This window comes from Dipteris shenzhenensis, chromosome 19, assembly GCF_047967505.1.
Source record: "Dipteris shenzhenensis isolate YYH24624 ecotype China chromosome 19, Dip_SZ_1.0, whole genome shotgun sequence".
In the NCBI taxonomy this organism is placed as follows: domain Eukaryota; kingdom Viridiplantae; phylum Streptophyta; class Polypodiopsida; order Gleicheniales; family Dipteridaceae; genus Dipteris; species Dipteris shenzhenensis.
Window position 1 is genome coordinate 15,871,096 of NC_141614.1, and position 17,707 is coordinate 15,888,802.

Below are 17,707 nucleotides of genomic sequence, written 5' to 3' on the forward strand. Positions count from 1 at the left end.
GTGAGGGGAGGCTGCACAATGCGGGGGGTAGGAAAAAGTTTTTGAAAAAAAAAATCAAAAAAGAATTTGAAAAAAAAAAAATTCCAAAAAAATCTAAAATTCAAAAAAAAAAAAGACACCCCCCTCTTGTGCTACCACAGCAGTGCGAGATCGGTCAAAAATATTTTCGGCAATCAAAAAACGCTTCCCACTCCTCCCTACCCTCTCTCCCTTACCCCTTCCCTTTCCTCCCTTCCCTCTCCCTTCCCTTCCCTCCCCTCTCCCTTCCCTTTCCTTCCCTTCCCTCCCTCCCTTCCCTCGCCCTTCTCTTCCCTTCACTTTCCTTCCCCTCTCCCTCTCCCTTACCCTAAACCCCTTCCCTCCCTCTCTCCCCTACTGTTCCCTTCCCATCTTTCTCTCTCCTTTTTCTTCCCTTCCCTCCCCTCTTGCTCGTCTCCTCCTCAACACCCCCGAGACCCTCCCCTCGCCTCCCCTACTCCCCATCCTCCTCCTAAACCCTAAATCCATTACATTTTGGAGCAAAAAGTAATGGATTTTATTTCTTATAATGAGTAAAAGGTGTTTGCTAATGCCATCAAAGGTTTTGAGATTTGATGAGCTAAAGTTTATGTACAAAAGTTTGTCATCCTTCCATTAAATTCTTATGTTGTGCCTATGTGTCATTAAATGCTTATGTCATTCTTGCATTGAAATGCTTATGTCTGACTTGCCAACGAGTCCATGTGAGGCTTTGAGAAAGTAAAAATGAAAAAAGTGGAGGTTTTTATACAAAGGGTTTCTTTAAAGCTAAATCATAGCCTCTCAAAATATGGACATGGTCAAGCCAATTTGAGTCTTTCAATATTTTTCACTACTATTAATAGTTCATATTTTGCTAACAAGCTTGGCTCTAGATTTACTTTGATGAGTTGGTCCAACCATACAAAAGGACCGCCCCGTACCACCAAATTTAGAAGAATGCATACAAGTTATTCCTTTTGATCCACATTAAGTTACATATTGTTTTGAAGGTTTAATTTTTCTTTAATGATCAAAACATATGTTTCTTCCTATTACTATCTCATAATTTTCTAATAATTTTGGAAGGTTGACTTTATTTTTCATGATGAGAGCATATGTTTTGTCCTACTATTGTTTCAGCTTTCATTTACAAGTTTCAATCCACCATGTTTCACTAACATGTTTGGCTCTAGCTTTCAAAGCTATTAGTGTTTCATGTTCCCTTGACAAGTTTGGAAACAACTTCATTCGACGAATTGGTCCATCCTATGGAAAGAGACTTGCCAAATATTTTGTATCATTTTGAAGTCCAGATTTATTTCTAGGATGAGATAACTTACGATATGGAAAGGCGATTCTGGCCAAATGTTCCATATCATTTTGAAATCATGATTTTGTTTCGAAGATGTGCACAAATGCTTTCTTTATCATAAAAAACTATACTTACAAGTGCATGCAAATTCTTACCGGATAGTGGTACGTGCCTTCTTACTGATTAACTTGCATGACTACCTATTGGTCACTTGGTGGAAAATGGTTTGTACCTGCTTACTGATTTCTTATGTTCTATGGTTTATGTTGTTATTTTATCGATTATGCCTAACCAGCACACATTGTTTTCCATGGCATAAGCTCATGAAACTTCATTATTTATTATTCTAAGCTACCATCTTCTCGTTGTACCAAACTAGCACATGCTGCGTTTCCATGGCCTGAGCTTGAAGATTTCATTATTTGTTATTCCGAGCTACTATATTCTCAGTTGTGCCCAACCAGCACATGTTGCTTTTCAATGGCTTGAGCTCGAAGATCTCATTATATGTTATCCTTCTGGTTGGAAGTAATTTTTCTCTTGGATGCTTCTTCTCCGTTGAGCTTATTATTATTACCCTTCCAGTTGAATGTGATTTTTCTCTCAGATGCTTCTTCTTGGTCGAGCTTATTACTATCCTTCCTGTTTTTGAAGTGACTTTTCTCCTGGATGTTTCTTCTCGGTTGAGCTTATTAATATTACCCTTCTGGTTAGAAGTGATTTCTCGGGGGGGGGGGGGGGGGGGGGGTGTCACTCATAATATGTAACCCTATCATGTGAGTTCAACATAAGGGATTTTTAAAATCTCTTTTACACATTTTTTACATACAGAGGGGTACCATTTAAAGGGGGTGTTCATAGATTGAATAGAAAAAGGGTGCATTTTATTCAATTAAAATTCACAGATAAGGGATTTCTAAATTAGGCCTTGAATGCATGTGACAGAGAGGATTTACATATAGTGACCTCCCCGAGAGTGATTTTTCTCCTAGATGCTTCTTCCTGGTCGAGCTTATTACTATCCTTCCAAATGGAAGTGCTTTTCCTCCCGAATGATTCTTCTCGGTTGAGGTTATTATTATTATCCTTCCAGTTGGAAGTCATGGTGCAAGTGAAGCATTATCTACACGATCACTTTATTGGATAATATGGTTTGTGCTTTTGGCGACACATATATTTGATTAAAATGGAGATGCACCAGAACATTCTGGTGACCAAACCAAGTGTGAGTAATGGTAATAAAAGAAATCAATTTCAAGCCGTAGGCTCTTGGAAAACTCTTCATGTAATGTTTTTATAATTTCATATATTATTTTGTTATGTAAAAATTATATTATTTATTTCTCAATCAACTATCGAATAATATTTGTTATCAACTAAAATGTGTGTTATAAAAGGTAAAAGTTATTCCTTAGAATTTTAGATGAGTTCTTCACACTGTGTACTATGAGTACTGATGCACTTAAGACTTTTGATTAATTTTTCACACTTAGATAATAAATTTCATTCATGGATACCAAGTATCAAATGTAAAATTTTAGTAATTTAAGATTCCAATGTCATGTAAACTTTTGGCCCATTTTAAAAGCTAGTAGAAGTTTTTTTTTTTTGGCCCATTTTGAATGCTATTGCTTATAAAATAAGAAATGGCAATTGTGATTTCATTTCTTGCCATTTGTAACATAATAACCAGCATTTTGTATGTCACTTTATTTCCATTTTTAACATGAAATCTTGCAAATTTTAAGTCATGTTTTGCTATTTTGAATATAATAAGTGACAATTTTTATGTCACCTTTTGTCATTTCAAACATAACTTTTATGTCACCTTTTGCCATTTCGTCACAATTGGTCTCAAATGCAGTGCCATTTCATGCATTAGCCCCATCCCGACTTTTCTTCTCCCCTTTCAGCCTCGCACAATAGCCTCAGCCAGACTTTTCTTCTCTTCGCCACAAATTTATCCATAACAATACACATGTGCAAGCATGCACATATCACACATAGGTGAATATGCACACATGTACACATCGTCACACACACACATAAACATATACACATGCATTCAATATTGCACACACACACACACCTCACATAGACGTACTCATGCAAATGTGTCAAATGTGTACGTATAGACATGCATATACACCTGTATGTGCAAGCATGCATATACGCTGGGGCTGTGGTCTCTGTTAAGACAGTCCTTGTAGTTATGGGGCTAGTTGTTGGCATGGTGGGTTCTGAAGGGGGTGCTACGCTCACATTCCTCCTTTCATGTAGCTTTGCACTCCTGATGCCAAGGAGGAACCTGAGCAACAACTAAGTGGTGCTCAACCTTTCATGCTTTTTGCAGTGGGAGTTCAAGTGTTGGAGTTTGGCAATAAATTCCTGCATGCTTTCATCTAGCTTCTGATTGACGTTACAAATCTAGGTGATTGGGTTCCACTTGTGGCCACTGGGTGCGAAGCCTAAGATGAATGCCTTTTGCAAACTGGCGAAGGTGATTGTCTCTATAGGTAGTACCACCGACTTGCCTTGGTGGATTCCATCATGAGTCCAAATGCACTAACCTTGATGAGGTCATCAACCTCTCTGAAAGTATTGCAAACTTGCTCAAATTGTTCCATGTATTGGTGGATTGGGTCTGTCTTGCCAGAGAGCTTGCGCACTATCTTTGAAATGTTGTGTGACTGGATCTTATACGTGGAGGCCTCTCTCCTCACGGGAGGAGCATCTACCCTGCTCCCCTTCCTAAATCTTTTGCACCTCTTCCTGAAGCTTCTAAGGCTCGTGTGAGAGCTTCTGTGGGGTCATGGTTGGGTACAGGAGCTGGAGGGTTTCACTACAAGGTATCGGCCGATTTTTGACACAAATGCCAACATAAAATACATTTAAAAATTTTTATTAAAAAGGGTTAAAAGTCGGTAATTAGTCGGAAAAAGTGTCAAAAAAAGAGTGTCGGTGTATACCGACTGTAGAAAAATCGATATATACCGACTATGTATTAAATAAAATGTCGGTATATACCGACCTTTAACAGAACACAAAAAAAAAATGTAGTGCGGCAGAATAGGGCTTTTTATGGCCCCATTTTGTCCCACTACTATTTTTTAAATTAATACAAAGCATTGTTTACAACCAAACTTGGAGATAAAAGCCTGAAACTATATTCATTACAAAATTGCCCTTTGGAAAAGGGTCATATTCATACAAAAATGCTCATACGAGCCGCTAGACAAAATCATATGCTATCTACTACTACTCTTCTTCGTCCTCTTTGTCCTCAGTGTCCTCGTCGTCCTCGTCCTCACCCTCTCTATGTGTGCATGATCCTTCGTCCTCGCCCTCGCCCTCTCCACGTGTGCCTGATCCTTGGCCCTCGGGACCTCTGCCTGATCCCTCTTCCTCACGATCTTCCTCCTTGTCATCGCTCGCCTCTACTGCTGGGACGTTTGGTATTGCACCCTAAGAGTGAAATGATTTCAAATTGAATAAAGATTAAACTTAAAGGTGAAAAGAATCTAAAAAGTGATATTACAAATCGGAGTAGACTTACCCCACGTTCAGCCACCATAGCTCAATCGACTGTCACTTCCTGCCCCTCCATCTCCTTGAACCATGCCTTCGCTTCTATCCTGAATGAGCATTGGTACTCTGCATTCATGGGAGGTCGACCAATCACAGATGCCTACAAACCCAAAATATGAGAATTAGATGAAGTGACTACAATAGGTAATTAAACATCAAAACAATAAATTAAATGAGAAAGAAACTTACCACCAATGCCTCGTGCTCGGATCATTCATCGCTGTCGAGGTGCGAAGTGCCCACGATGTCCAGTCGTCTCCTCACAACTCTCCTCTGAGCATTAAACTTGTCGGGCGTCTGCCTCAACTCCCTCTTTGCAGTCTTCCAGTTGCTGACATCCACCCAACTGGGCTTGCTCTTATTCACCTTGAACATGTCTTTCATCTCGGACCTGCGATGCTTCATTAGATCACCCATGCGCTTGAGCATGTAGTGGTCATCAAACTCGTACTCGGGGGGGTTAGAGAATTTTCTTTTTAACTCCTGCAAGACTTCTTCTTTCTTTTTATTGTCCTCATGCCGTCAATCAAGGAGTATGCCCTTTTTAAAATGGTGACTCATTAACCGCCTCATGGCGGTAATATATTTCATCCCCTTCTTATTTTCGACAATCTCTCGACCCACAAGGACCTCATAGTAAAGGTCCTTGGGCTAGGGAAGGTCTCCCTCCATAAGGCTAGTGGTGGGAGTAGTTGATGGGGTGGAGCGAGGGGTGGAGTGAGGGGTGGAAGCAACGGTGATGGTGTGTGCAGGATTGATAGGCGATGCTAAGGGATACGTGCTGAGTTGTGTCTCATTGTAGGTGGGAAGGGACTCATCTACATCTCCATCACCATATCAAGATCGAGAGCCCTTCCCACTCTTCCTGGAAGGGATCCGGACATGTGTGGACTCATCTACATCTCCAAGTTAGCTACAAAATTCCCATTTTTTACGCATAGAATTGTAACAAATATATGCGTAGAATTAGCATGAAGAAGCATTAATTCTATGCGTAGAATTGATGTCTTCAAGAAGATTCCTTGCCCTTCAAGACACCTCCAATTCCAAGCTCCAGGGCCCCATTCGACCTAAAAAATCTCATCATTAGTGCCCCAACAAACAAATCTTAGGTCCCAGCCAAGTATTGTTAATCATCCAATCAAACCAGGCACATGGCCATACCTTTTCCAATAAGCCGTGTCAAAATTTAAGACTAGACAGACAACTTCCAACCTGCCACCAAACTTTCTATTTTCCATGAAGTTACAATTGTACCCATAGAAATGTCACAATTCTACGTGTAGAATTGCAACAATTCGACACTTAAAATTGAGTCCCACAATTCTACGCGTAGAATTGTGGACAAGTCTATAAAAGAAGCTCTAGGAATCATTTTCTTTTTTTTTCTCCTTCACCTCCTGTCAAACCCCTGCCAAAATTTCGACCAAAATCAAGCTAAAAACAAACTTAAAAACATAAAAACATCACTCAAATCACCCTCAAAAAGCACTCTTTTTGTACTAACAAACCTGTAGGAAAGACCATCATCATGGCATCTCCGATCCACTTTGACATCAAAGATGAAATGCGGGTTGAGAAGATCCCAATCCTCACTTTTGAAGACCCCATTGAGCCCAACCTCAACACTAAGGAGATGACCGACATAGCCACTACATCTACTGAAGAACCCATGCTATCTTACATATACTTTAGTAGACCGCCTCGGGGGTCAATTACACGATCATGGAAAGAGAAGGATTAGGAGTGCTCTATGTTGTATGGAAATTTCGCCATTACCTTTTGGCAAATCATTTTGTTTTTATTGTCGATCATCAGGGCCTTCTCTACCTTGTAAAGAAACCTTGCATAACATGTCGCATTACTGAGTGGATGCTATTGCTTCTAGAGTTTGACTTCATGGTCATCGTATGCAAGGGTTCCAAACATGTGCTAGCCAACCATTTATCTTGAGTACCTAATGGTGAGCCACCCACAGGACTCTTCTAGATGCCCCTTTATTCCAACTGGACCTAGCCATTTCTTGGCTAGTCGATTTACACAAGACAAGACGTTGAGCAAAGATCGAGCCAGCGAGCTTCTAAAGGATGCAGCTCCCTATCAGCTTATAGCAAGCCAATTGTACAAGATAGGAAAATATGATATTTTTTGTAGGTGTGTCAAAGAAAACGAGTTCGTGGATGTGCTTGAACAAGCTCATTTAGGAATAGCAGGAGGCCAATTCCCAATAGAAACCACCGCAAGAGGTGCTTCAAGCAGGATTATGGTGGCCAACCCTTTTTATGGATGTCGTCAAATTTGCCAAAGTTTGTGATGAGTGTCGAAGGACTTTAGTTCCCAAGAAACACAATCACATGCTGCTTATAGGCATTGTAGCCAATCAACCCTTCAAGAAGTGGGACATTGATTTAATCAGACCCATCAATCCCACTCGCAAGAACACGCAAGCTAGATACATTATCGTAGCCACGGACTATTGCACTAAGTAGGCCGAGTCCATAGCCACGCGTAGATCAGTTGGTCGTTCCACCACTAAATTCTTATACGAGTAGGTTATATCCAGATTTGGGTGTCCTTTAGAAATCATTAGCGACCGTGGCTCGCACTTCATCAATGAAGTGATGACCATATTGCTGGCAGGATTCTAGCTTATCATACCCCGTAAGTCCACACCATACTACCCACGAGCCAATGGACAGGCCGAGAGCACTAATAATATCCTGATCCAAGTAATGACACAAACTGTTGAAGGTACATGAAACCATTGGGAGCATAAGCTCACCACAAGACTTTGGGCGTATCAAACCACTTACAAGATTGCAACCAACGGTACCTCCTTCAATCTGAAATACAACCTAGAGGTAGTAATGACCATGAAATTCCTAGTTCCAAGCCTACGCATTACTATTTAGGAAAGATTACTAGGAGATGCTCTTTCAGAACACCTGATTGCCCACAGAAAGCTAGGTGAAGCCCGCTTGAGGTCAATACATGGAATGATGGTTAAAAAGCTATGGCACAAGACCAAGGACCTCAACGAGGGAGACCTATGTTTCCTATTCAATGTCAAAAACACCAAATGCAAGCTCAAATTCCATGGGTTAGGACCCTATTGAGTTACTGAAATCACACCACAAGGTACAGTCCGCATCGAGACACTTGATGGTGTCGAGATAGCAGGATATATAAATGGCAGTAAACTCAAAAGGTACTATGGACCTCTAATAGAAGAAATCCTTAAGGTTGTGCATCGAAAGAAGACCAGGAGCGAGAACTCCGGCTCATGAAGCAACATGCCATTCATAATGCGAAGGACCATGTGGCCAAAACCAAGGAGAGACTAGCCAACATCACGATAAACATGGCCACACTAGTAAACATTGAGGAGGAAGATACAATTGGTTTTCGGCTAGAATTCCAATGTGTTTATATACATAAGGTCTGGAAGCGCAAGCCAAAGCTCTCATTGGCACTGGAGCAAGCCAAAACTTGGTCTTGCTTAACACCTTTTGCAAGCATTTCCACCAAATTGCAATCCTCCGAAATGGTTGCAATTAGCGGTCACGTCACCAATGTGGTAGGTTCAATTCAAATTCAAACTTTTATTCATAATAACCTACTACCTTGCAAGTACTTTGTGGCCCTTGTAGGAACTATACCAAAATAGATGATCCTAGAATGACATTGGACCATGACAATAGATTGTCAAATCAACTAGCATAATCGAACTGCTACCATGTGTCTAGGGCAAAGCTACTATGAGGCTATGTGAAGAGCCAACCAAAGGGAAGGAGGTGATTCATCCAAAGAAGACGAGCAAAATAGGAGGAAGAACCGGTCCAACCATTGCAATTGTAGTTGCAAGTAAACCCTCTACTTAGGAATCATGCATGAACAGGTTGGTGAAGAGAGAATCACTAAAAGCACCCAGTTCCCAGCAATAAGGGAGAGAAGTCACCCGTAGTATAAGAGCTATCTAAGTCCTAATACAAATCGTCACTAGTGGAATCCCCAACTTCTATTGTGCCAATTAGGAAAGAGTACTGCTTGTGTTTGCAACGAAGCTCAGAATGAATGCGAAGGAGAGGGCGGGGACGGACTGCCGGGGACGGACTGCTTAAGCATCCGATTTCTCTGAGCAAATTGGAGAGTTGTGTAATTTGAGAACGGGAAAGAGGAAGAGGAAAGGGTGAGAGGGAGGGGAAAGGGTACAAGGGAGGGAAGAAGATATGGCTATGGCGAAAAGCTTCACTCGAGGTCTAGCTATGGCGGGAAGAGCTTCCACAGCAATAGAAAAACAGCACAACTTGGTTATGGAGTGGAGGCGTAGTTCCAAAAAGGATACCCCTGAGATAGCCCTGGTGATCATCCATGCCGCAACAATCGTCCACCATGAAGAGATTTAAAGAGTAGCACCTGTTTGGACGAAAATATCACATCGACCGTCAAAACAACAAAGACGCTCAAGAAATAGCACCACAAGAACCTACTCCCTTGAACGAAAAGACAACACCATCCCAGCAACAAGTCATGAGGTACATATGCCCAACGCCAAGATAAGCCCCACAAGAACCTTCTTGTGCCAAGGAGCCTGTGATGTCCCCCTTACCCCATGACTTCCACTACAAATAACATTGTCGCTCCACCCAATACTTCCTTCTCGATCGAAGGCCATGAAGGGACCACATTACCATCTCCTGTTGAACCACAAGAGCCTATCCTGCTAAGGGTAGAACCACAAGAACCAGTTATGTATATTGACCTGGTAGGAGAAGAAGACACTCTTTCATTCACTCTAATGCCACCAAGTCCAGAGGCTCAAGTCTCCCAGCTACTGCTCGAAGATCCACAAGAACCCATCCATTATTGGGCGGCACCACAAGAAGCTTCTATGCAGAAGTTTGGAGTTGCCTTAGCCATGAAGATGCAACTCGAAACACAAGAGTGGCTCACTCAGCAAGCTACCACGATATCTAGCACCATGAAGAAATATCCATCCCTAATGGCCAAACAATATGCTGCCATTACTAAGGGCCTTAGCACATGGATGGGGCTAGCATGGGTTTAGGATGGGAATCTTTTTTTCATCATTACTCCCATCCTACACCAAGTGGTCTAGGATGGATTTAGAATGGGAGTAGCCACTTTTTCTCCCATCCTGGACCATGGCCTCTAGACCCTGGCAGCCAGAATGGGTTCCCCTTTTTTAGGAGTTCAAAAACATGCAAGGATGACATGTATCCTTGTCCCCACGCGGTTCCCACCTCCTAAACACATGAACTGATGCCATGTGTCCTCTTCCTCCTAAACCCATCCCTAGTTCTTTTTTTGTTAGCACATGGTGGGATGGGAATAGGATAGAAATGTGCATGGGACCACCTTTTCCCATTCCCATCCTATTTCTTCCCATGTGCTAAGCCCCTAAGTCAAGGGGATGAGTTCCTAAGTCTAGCCTAGGAGATCAATTATCAAGCCAAGCCAAGTGCATATGGTCAGCCAATTCATTTCACCGCCAGTCACTTGTCCAAGTACATTTGTGAAGCTGATATCCACCCCTTGTCAAGCAGCCCAAAAATACAGTCAAATGTCGAGTTAGGCTCTAGAATTTTCATATTTAACCAAATCCCAATTCTACGCATAGAAATGACAATTCTACGCGCAAAATTGCTGACAAATCTACACGCTTGGACAAAATGCTTGAGAAGTTTCGCTTTAAACTAGATCTCTCCATGGTTTGTCACTTTGTAAATAACTTCAAGGCATGCACCATGCAAGCATACATGCCGAACAGGCAAGGAGTACACACTACCATTGCCCCTACCCATGAAGGCATCAAAATGGCATTGATCTTCCACTCATCCAGGCTTCCTGCACATAGTGCTGCTACTTCACACGTGAACTCAAGAATGTAGTGGATGTCTCCTATGCATGCAGGGATCGTAGCCATGCCATCTACTCCGGTTTCTGGGCTAATTGTCAAGAACTCATTTTCAGCCTTGAATGGTTTAGAGGATATGGATCAGGAGTTTGTCTCCTCTTCCATTGGGTAGGTTCTTTGCATTTTCTAGTTGTTCCTCTCAGAGTAGGGTTTCCATCACCAGAGTATCCTTCTCTCTCAAGTAGTTCTACAGCAAGAAGGGTGCTTCCTCTCATGGAAGGTGTTCCAGGCCTCCTCATCCTATTTTATGAGAGTTGCCTGTTGGAACATATTGGGCCTAGGTGGTGTTCCTCATCGCCGCCATAGGCAACTTCATGCAGGTGTTTCTGGAGGGCCCATTGACATTCTTCTCCTTCAAGAACACAAATTGGATGCTAGAGTTTGTGCATAGTCTGACAAGTTGCTTTTAGGTCACACTTTTTGGTCATCGACTTTGGGCACAAGGGAACGTACTTGTATTTCAATGGCAGATGATTTTCTTGCCCTCATGATGGGACATTGTAGTATTACTCCCTCTAGAGTGCAATGGATTTTGTTACTCGTTGGGGGCCAAAAGATTGGATTCCTGAATGTTTATGCACCTAACATTAGAGGTGATTGTGTCCTGGGAATTACACATTCAGAAGAGGTATAGGGGGTACATCCATTTGGTTGAACACACATGATATATGAGTTTTTCACATAGTGGACCCCTTGGGAGTTTAGGGAACTGACATTGGTTTCACTTGGATTTAGAGGGGTGTTTCTATCAGATATTTGAGTTGCCAAGTGGGATTGGGTATCACCTCCGCTCAACAGTTTGCACCTATGCTTGAAAGTATCAAAAGAAAGCTGATTTTTTGGAGCAAAGCCAAGCTTGCTTCTAGAGTGGTTGTTGGGTTTTATTAGCCGTAGCTTGGTTTGTTTGCTCATGCTGGTGCTGCTCAAAGGGCTGTATCACTCAGCTCAAAAGGCCAATCATGAATTTCTTATGGAGTGGGCTAGATGGTACAGAAGATGTAGAGCCTGGGTGGCTTGGGATACTTCGATTCTTCCCACCTAGGAAGGGGACCTGAATATCATTGACCCTGATTTGCAGTGCACAACATTGTTATGTAAGGTGGTGATAAGAGGACTTATGCCATGGAAAGATTTCTTTATCAAGAGCATACAGTCTTATTCCCCCTAGAGCCATGGAAAGATTTCTTTATCAAGAGCATATAGTCTTGTTCCCCCTCTTCAGGACGTGTGTGGAGGGATAATTCCAGTTGGATTTTTTCTTCGGCCCAACTCTGGAAACCATCTTCCCCTCTTATGGTTGCCATCCTGCAGGCTTGGGCTAGCTTCAAGAGTTCTCTTCACAAGCCTATCCCCCCTTCTTTCAGGGAGGAGTTTGAGTGGCAGCCTATCATGTGGAATGATAGTATTCTTGATGAGCTTGGTAGACCTCTTGGCAGTTCACTCTATATGTAGTGGTCTGGGTGGGAGAGAGGCCATGCTTCCACATTGGGGTCTTGGATGGATTTTTTATTGCTTCCAAAAGAGTGCCCGCATCAAGTTATCAGCCACCTCAGAGGGAGTGCTAGGAGGATTCAATAGATTGAGGCAGCTATTCCAGGGGAGTGGTTGAATATAGATGCCTTGCCTCCTTATTCTCACCCTTGAATAGGAGCCTCTACAGGTACAGGTGTTCCTTTGCAAGTTATTGCTACTTCTTCACGTGGGGATTCCTTGGTGTTTAATGTGCATTCTAGTGGCAGATTGCTTAAATCTTCAGAAGATGCACTTTTAGAAGTTCCCTTTCAACTGGTCAGGATTGTAGGCCTTATTGAGCATGGTTTACATTTAGAGTGGTACCTGGACCATGACCCCCTTCTCATTGCCTTGGGTTCTTGGAGAGTTTGGCTTTATGGGGGTGCACCCATAAAAGTTTTGCAGTGGGATCCAACTTTTAATCAAATTCAAACCGATGGTTCGGATAATCATGCAAGCTCAATGGCTGATGTCGAAACAATCATGTAATCAATTTTGATCAATCAAAATCCGAGTTGCCAATTGGTCCCTACGTGCCACCACAGTGACTGGCAATTTACTGCACTCTACTTAATCGCATGCAAGCCCGGTGGTAGTCATCCATATCATCATGATCCACCTTCCATCAAATCAATCAAAATCTAGATTACTGATTAATTTCACATGCTCATTAACAGCAATAGAAGAATTGAGCAATCCTCTAATCTCTTTCTCAATTGCAATCTCCAAGAAAGTACTGAGTAACTTGAAGAATTGCATGGATGGCAAATTCAAATTGTCACCTGAGTCCAAAAATGCCGCAACATCGTATGCGTCCCCTAATTTTGTTAATATCAGAATTTTGAACATGAAATCGTATCTTAAAGTAATGCAAATGATGCTACAGAAGTTAAGAAATTTGATCATAAATTGATTGTAAATTGATTTATATATAGGTAATCACTACCTTCACACCATTCTTATACATTTCTTGCACATTTCTATATTTTAAATTGGAAATACTTCTTTTATTGTATATTTTAGAGCTCTAACATACAAAATTTCCTTCAAATGTGCCTATGCATAATCACTGCAATCCCCACGTCTTATAGGCCGCGGATCACAGCCATAAACTAAGCACTTTTTCACGTAAAAGCAAAGCCATACCTACATGTAGGCCGATTACCCATTGATTAGCTCTCTCTTTTTATGCCACGTCCAGTCTTAGCTTAAAACATGCTTTCCTACCCTTCATTATTTATGCGACTTCTTTTATGGCATACACTTAGCAAGTGTCCATGACGTTATGCATTCATACCCATAAACCATACAACTGTATCCATGGACCATCCATTGATGTTTGTACTACCAACCCCACATCCAAGGTCAAATGGACACTGCGCATCCTTAATCGACAGAGAACCCAGCTCTCATCATGTCTTGCAACGGGTTCTTATCAAAACATGAAATGATTATATAGCCAAAAACCAAATGGTCATAGAGTGCTGCCATGTAGCCACTATTTCCTAGCCCATCCGCACTACCTACTAGGTGCCTAGCTGTGCTATTGCCCACCCCCTACTAGTGCTACTATATGCAATATATCCAAGATTTACATCATGTACAAAAACTTTACGCCTTTTCATAATGAGCCCATCATATTTCTCCCTTTTTTTTCATTAGGATATGAGATTGTTCGTTGTTTTTCATTTGACACCATTGGGCATGTCGTGGCATTGTAGACCACCTCCATGGCTTTTCTGTCACATTGTTGAGGCTAGGGAGAGAGCTCTTACTCTCCCTATTTTGAATGGAATATATTACTACTTCTTTGTAAAAAAAAGGCCCTATAGCATCAATCCCCCCCCGTTCAAAGACATCAAAAGACAAACACATTTCTCAACTCTGGTTTCAGTATTCTTCTTCCCATTCTTTCACACTATAAGCAAGACTTGCACCAATGTGCTACATCTCTCCGAATACTTTGCCATACTCCATCGCTCCTCTCCATTGTAGCTTTCACCCCGCTTGCATAATAGTACACTAGCCTCATGTACATACTACCGATACTTGCAAACGTTTCTTTGGGCAAAATACCATGTTTTAGTTGAGCCGTGTGACCCCTCCGCGCTATGGAGTCCAGAGGAGGATGGGCAATCCTGTAGGCTCCAGGAGGGCTCGAGAAGCATGGGAATCGGAGCTATATTTAGGGAGATATGGCGTTTCTTTTCAAGTGTGTGAGATGGTCTTGTTTTTTTTTAGAAAGCGTTTTTCAAGGTGAGAGGTATGACGTGGACCTTGGACCAGGTCAACCATGTAATTTCTGAAAGGGGCTTGAGAGATAGAAAGAAAGAAAATGCATCTTGTACGGGGGGATATGCATGAATGGAAAGAGGATGCAGGCTGAAATGTTTGTGAAAAAGATCGTCGTCAATTCCCTTTTCCTCCTTCACCCCTGTCTGGATCCCGTGCATCAACAATCTTAAAGCACATAAAATGAATTCGCAGCTTTCACATGGTGGAGACGCTGGGTACGCTTGAGGTCACAGAGGAAGAGGTGATGGGTGGCTCGTGGAATGATTAATAGGAACGAACCCTAGCACGTGGTGATGTGATTATGGAACTAGCCACAAAATTTGTGAATGGACAAAGTCGCACGGGGCCCGTTTGCAACCTATGGTTGTAGTGATCGAGGCGATGAAGATGAGGAGGATTCTCGGAGTCGGATGTGGTAGCAGATTGGGGTCGTTGGGGTAAAGTCAATTCCTACGTGCAAGAGCCAATCGTTGTACGTTGTTGAGCACGAAGCAGGTTTCTGTGGCTAATTCTCTGCGTGTGCCTTTACGCTCAATGATGAACATTGCATGCCTTTACAACTGTTGCCGCCCTTATCCAGGTTGACGATGGTGCGCGTTTGGGAGTTTGGCGCAGAACTGCGATTGGTTTGTGCAGAAACGGTACCCCCCCGCGGTGTTTAATGAATAGACCATGTGTAACACCTATTTCATTAATTTTGGACTCTTGCACTGTCCAAATTCATTTTGTGAGATAATTCTGGATAAAACATTTCAAAAAAAGAGGCTCTTATAAAACAAAACATTGAGTCAAAAAGAAAGATTTAAAAAAATCAAATTAGAAAAAATGAAGTGAGATGTTAAAAATAGAGTACATCACATTGTTAAAAGAGAAAAAAAAAGTAAGATTTTAAAAAATCAAATTAGAAAAAATGGCGTGACATGTTATGAAAACTAGAGTACATTTCAAAAAGAGCACATCACATTTGTAAAGAAGTAGATCATATTACTCAAAGCCATATGGTGCCAAAAAACACCTTAATACAGTCTCTCTTAACATCATCTTAACATCACATTTGTACAAGAAGTAGATCATATTACTCAAAGCCATATGGTGTCAAAAAATACCTTAATACAAGGCCATATGGTGTCAAAAAACACCTTAATACAAAGCCATATGGTGTCAAAAAACACCTTAATACAGTCTCTCTTATCTAAGTCTAGAAGATCTCATCATTGGTCTCTCTTATCTTCTCAACAACCCAATCCTTCACTGCCTCCACAGCTGTATCCTCAACATAATTACATGAGAAGAAGAAGTTTAAGCAATCACAAATTGTTTCTTTATAATTTCTCTGAGAGGCTCTTATTGTTCTCTCAGCATCCGCATCAAATCGCCCATGACGAGAGCTACGATAACGCAGGTTACTTAAGAAATCTAATAGATCTTGTCGTGCTTTTATCATACGTCTTAGAAGTCTTTCACTGTCTGCTATCTTGAGAGTCTCCTCCCTCTCTGCGTGCCTTTGTGCAGCAAATTCCTCTCTCTCCATGTGTGTCAAAGGAGAACCTTGTCGAATTCTGGCCTCTCTCTGTGCTCCTTGGTCAGCAATCCATTCTTTGAGATTGTTAATTCCGAACTCCACGTCTTCGACAATGCCAAGGACATCCATGGGTGGGGAGATGATAAAGAAAGGGAGATGGACTACGATGCAAGAAAGAAGAGAGTGTCTGCGGAGGAAGAACTAGGATAGAAGATTACTTGGTTATCAAGATGGATGAAAGAAGACTCTGAGAGTGTTTGCGGAAGGACTAGGATAGAAGAATACAAGTTAATGAGAAGCACTAGGATGCAAGAAAGAAGAGAGTGTCTGCAAAAGAACTGTGATAGAAGAATACTTGGTTATCAGGATGGATGAAAGAAGACTCTGAGAGTGTTTGCAGAAGGACTAGGATAGAAGAATACAAGAAGAATACAAGTTAATGTGAGAAGCACTAGGATGGATGAAAGAAGAGAGTGTTTGTGGAAGAACTAGGATAGAAGAATACTTGGTTATCAAGATGGATGAAAGAAGACTCTGAGAGTGTTTGCGGAAGGACTAGGATAGAAGAATACAAGTTACTCAGAAGGATACTTGGTTATCAGGATGGATGAAAGAAGACTCTGAGAGTGTTTGCGGAAGGACTAGGATAGAAGAATACAAGTTACTCAGAAGGACTAGGATGTAAGAAATAAGAGAGTGTTTGTGGAAAGACTAGGATGGAAGAATACAAGTGCACTAAGGGACGATGTGTTCACTACGATAAGGATAAGGGTTGGAATAAAGTGAGTGGCACGATGTGTTCACTATGATAAGGGTTGGAATAAAGCGAGTGGAGATTGAATGCTCTACTTTAAGTGAGTGGAGATGATAAGGATAAGGGTTGGAATAAAGTGAGAGAAGCATTGCGAATGCTCTACTTTAAGTGAGTGGAGACTGTCCAACTGAATAAAATTCTCATTACACAAGGATTTATTTCCAAATAATCACATCATCACACATTCATATCATAAAATTGTGTGCATGAAGAAATATATTACAAATATTACATCATCACATATTCATATCAAAATTCTCATCACACAAGGATTTATTTTCAAATAATCACATCATCACACATTCATATCATAAAATTGTGTGCATGAAATAAATATATTACAAATATTACATCATCAAATATTCATATCAGAATTCCCATCACACAAGGATTTATTTCCAAATAATCACATCATCACACATTCATATCATAAAATTGTGTGCATAAAGAAATTATATAAATATCATGATTATGCCACTTAAGTAATAAGTCACAAATTGGTGTATAATCAACAAAAACTACAAACACAACATCATACATGCATCACAACTCTTGTGATGCTTCTAGTGGAGACTCTGGCAACTCTTCGGACGCTTCCAATGGAGGCTGTGGTACTGTAGATGTACACTCGGTCTCTACTTCTTTTGTAGTATGTAGTGCTTTCGGAGTAGACTCAGTATCCTCTTCCTTAAATGCAAGCGGAGGCGGTGGCAACTCTTCTGATGC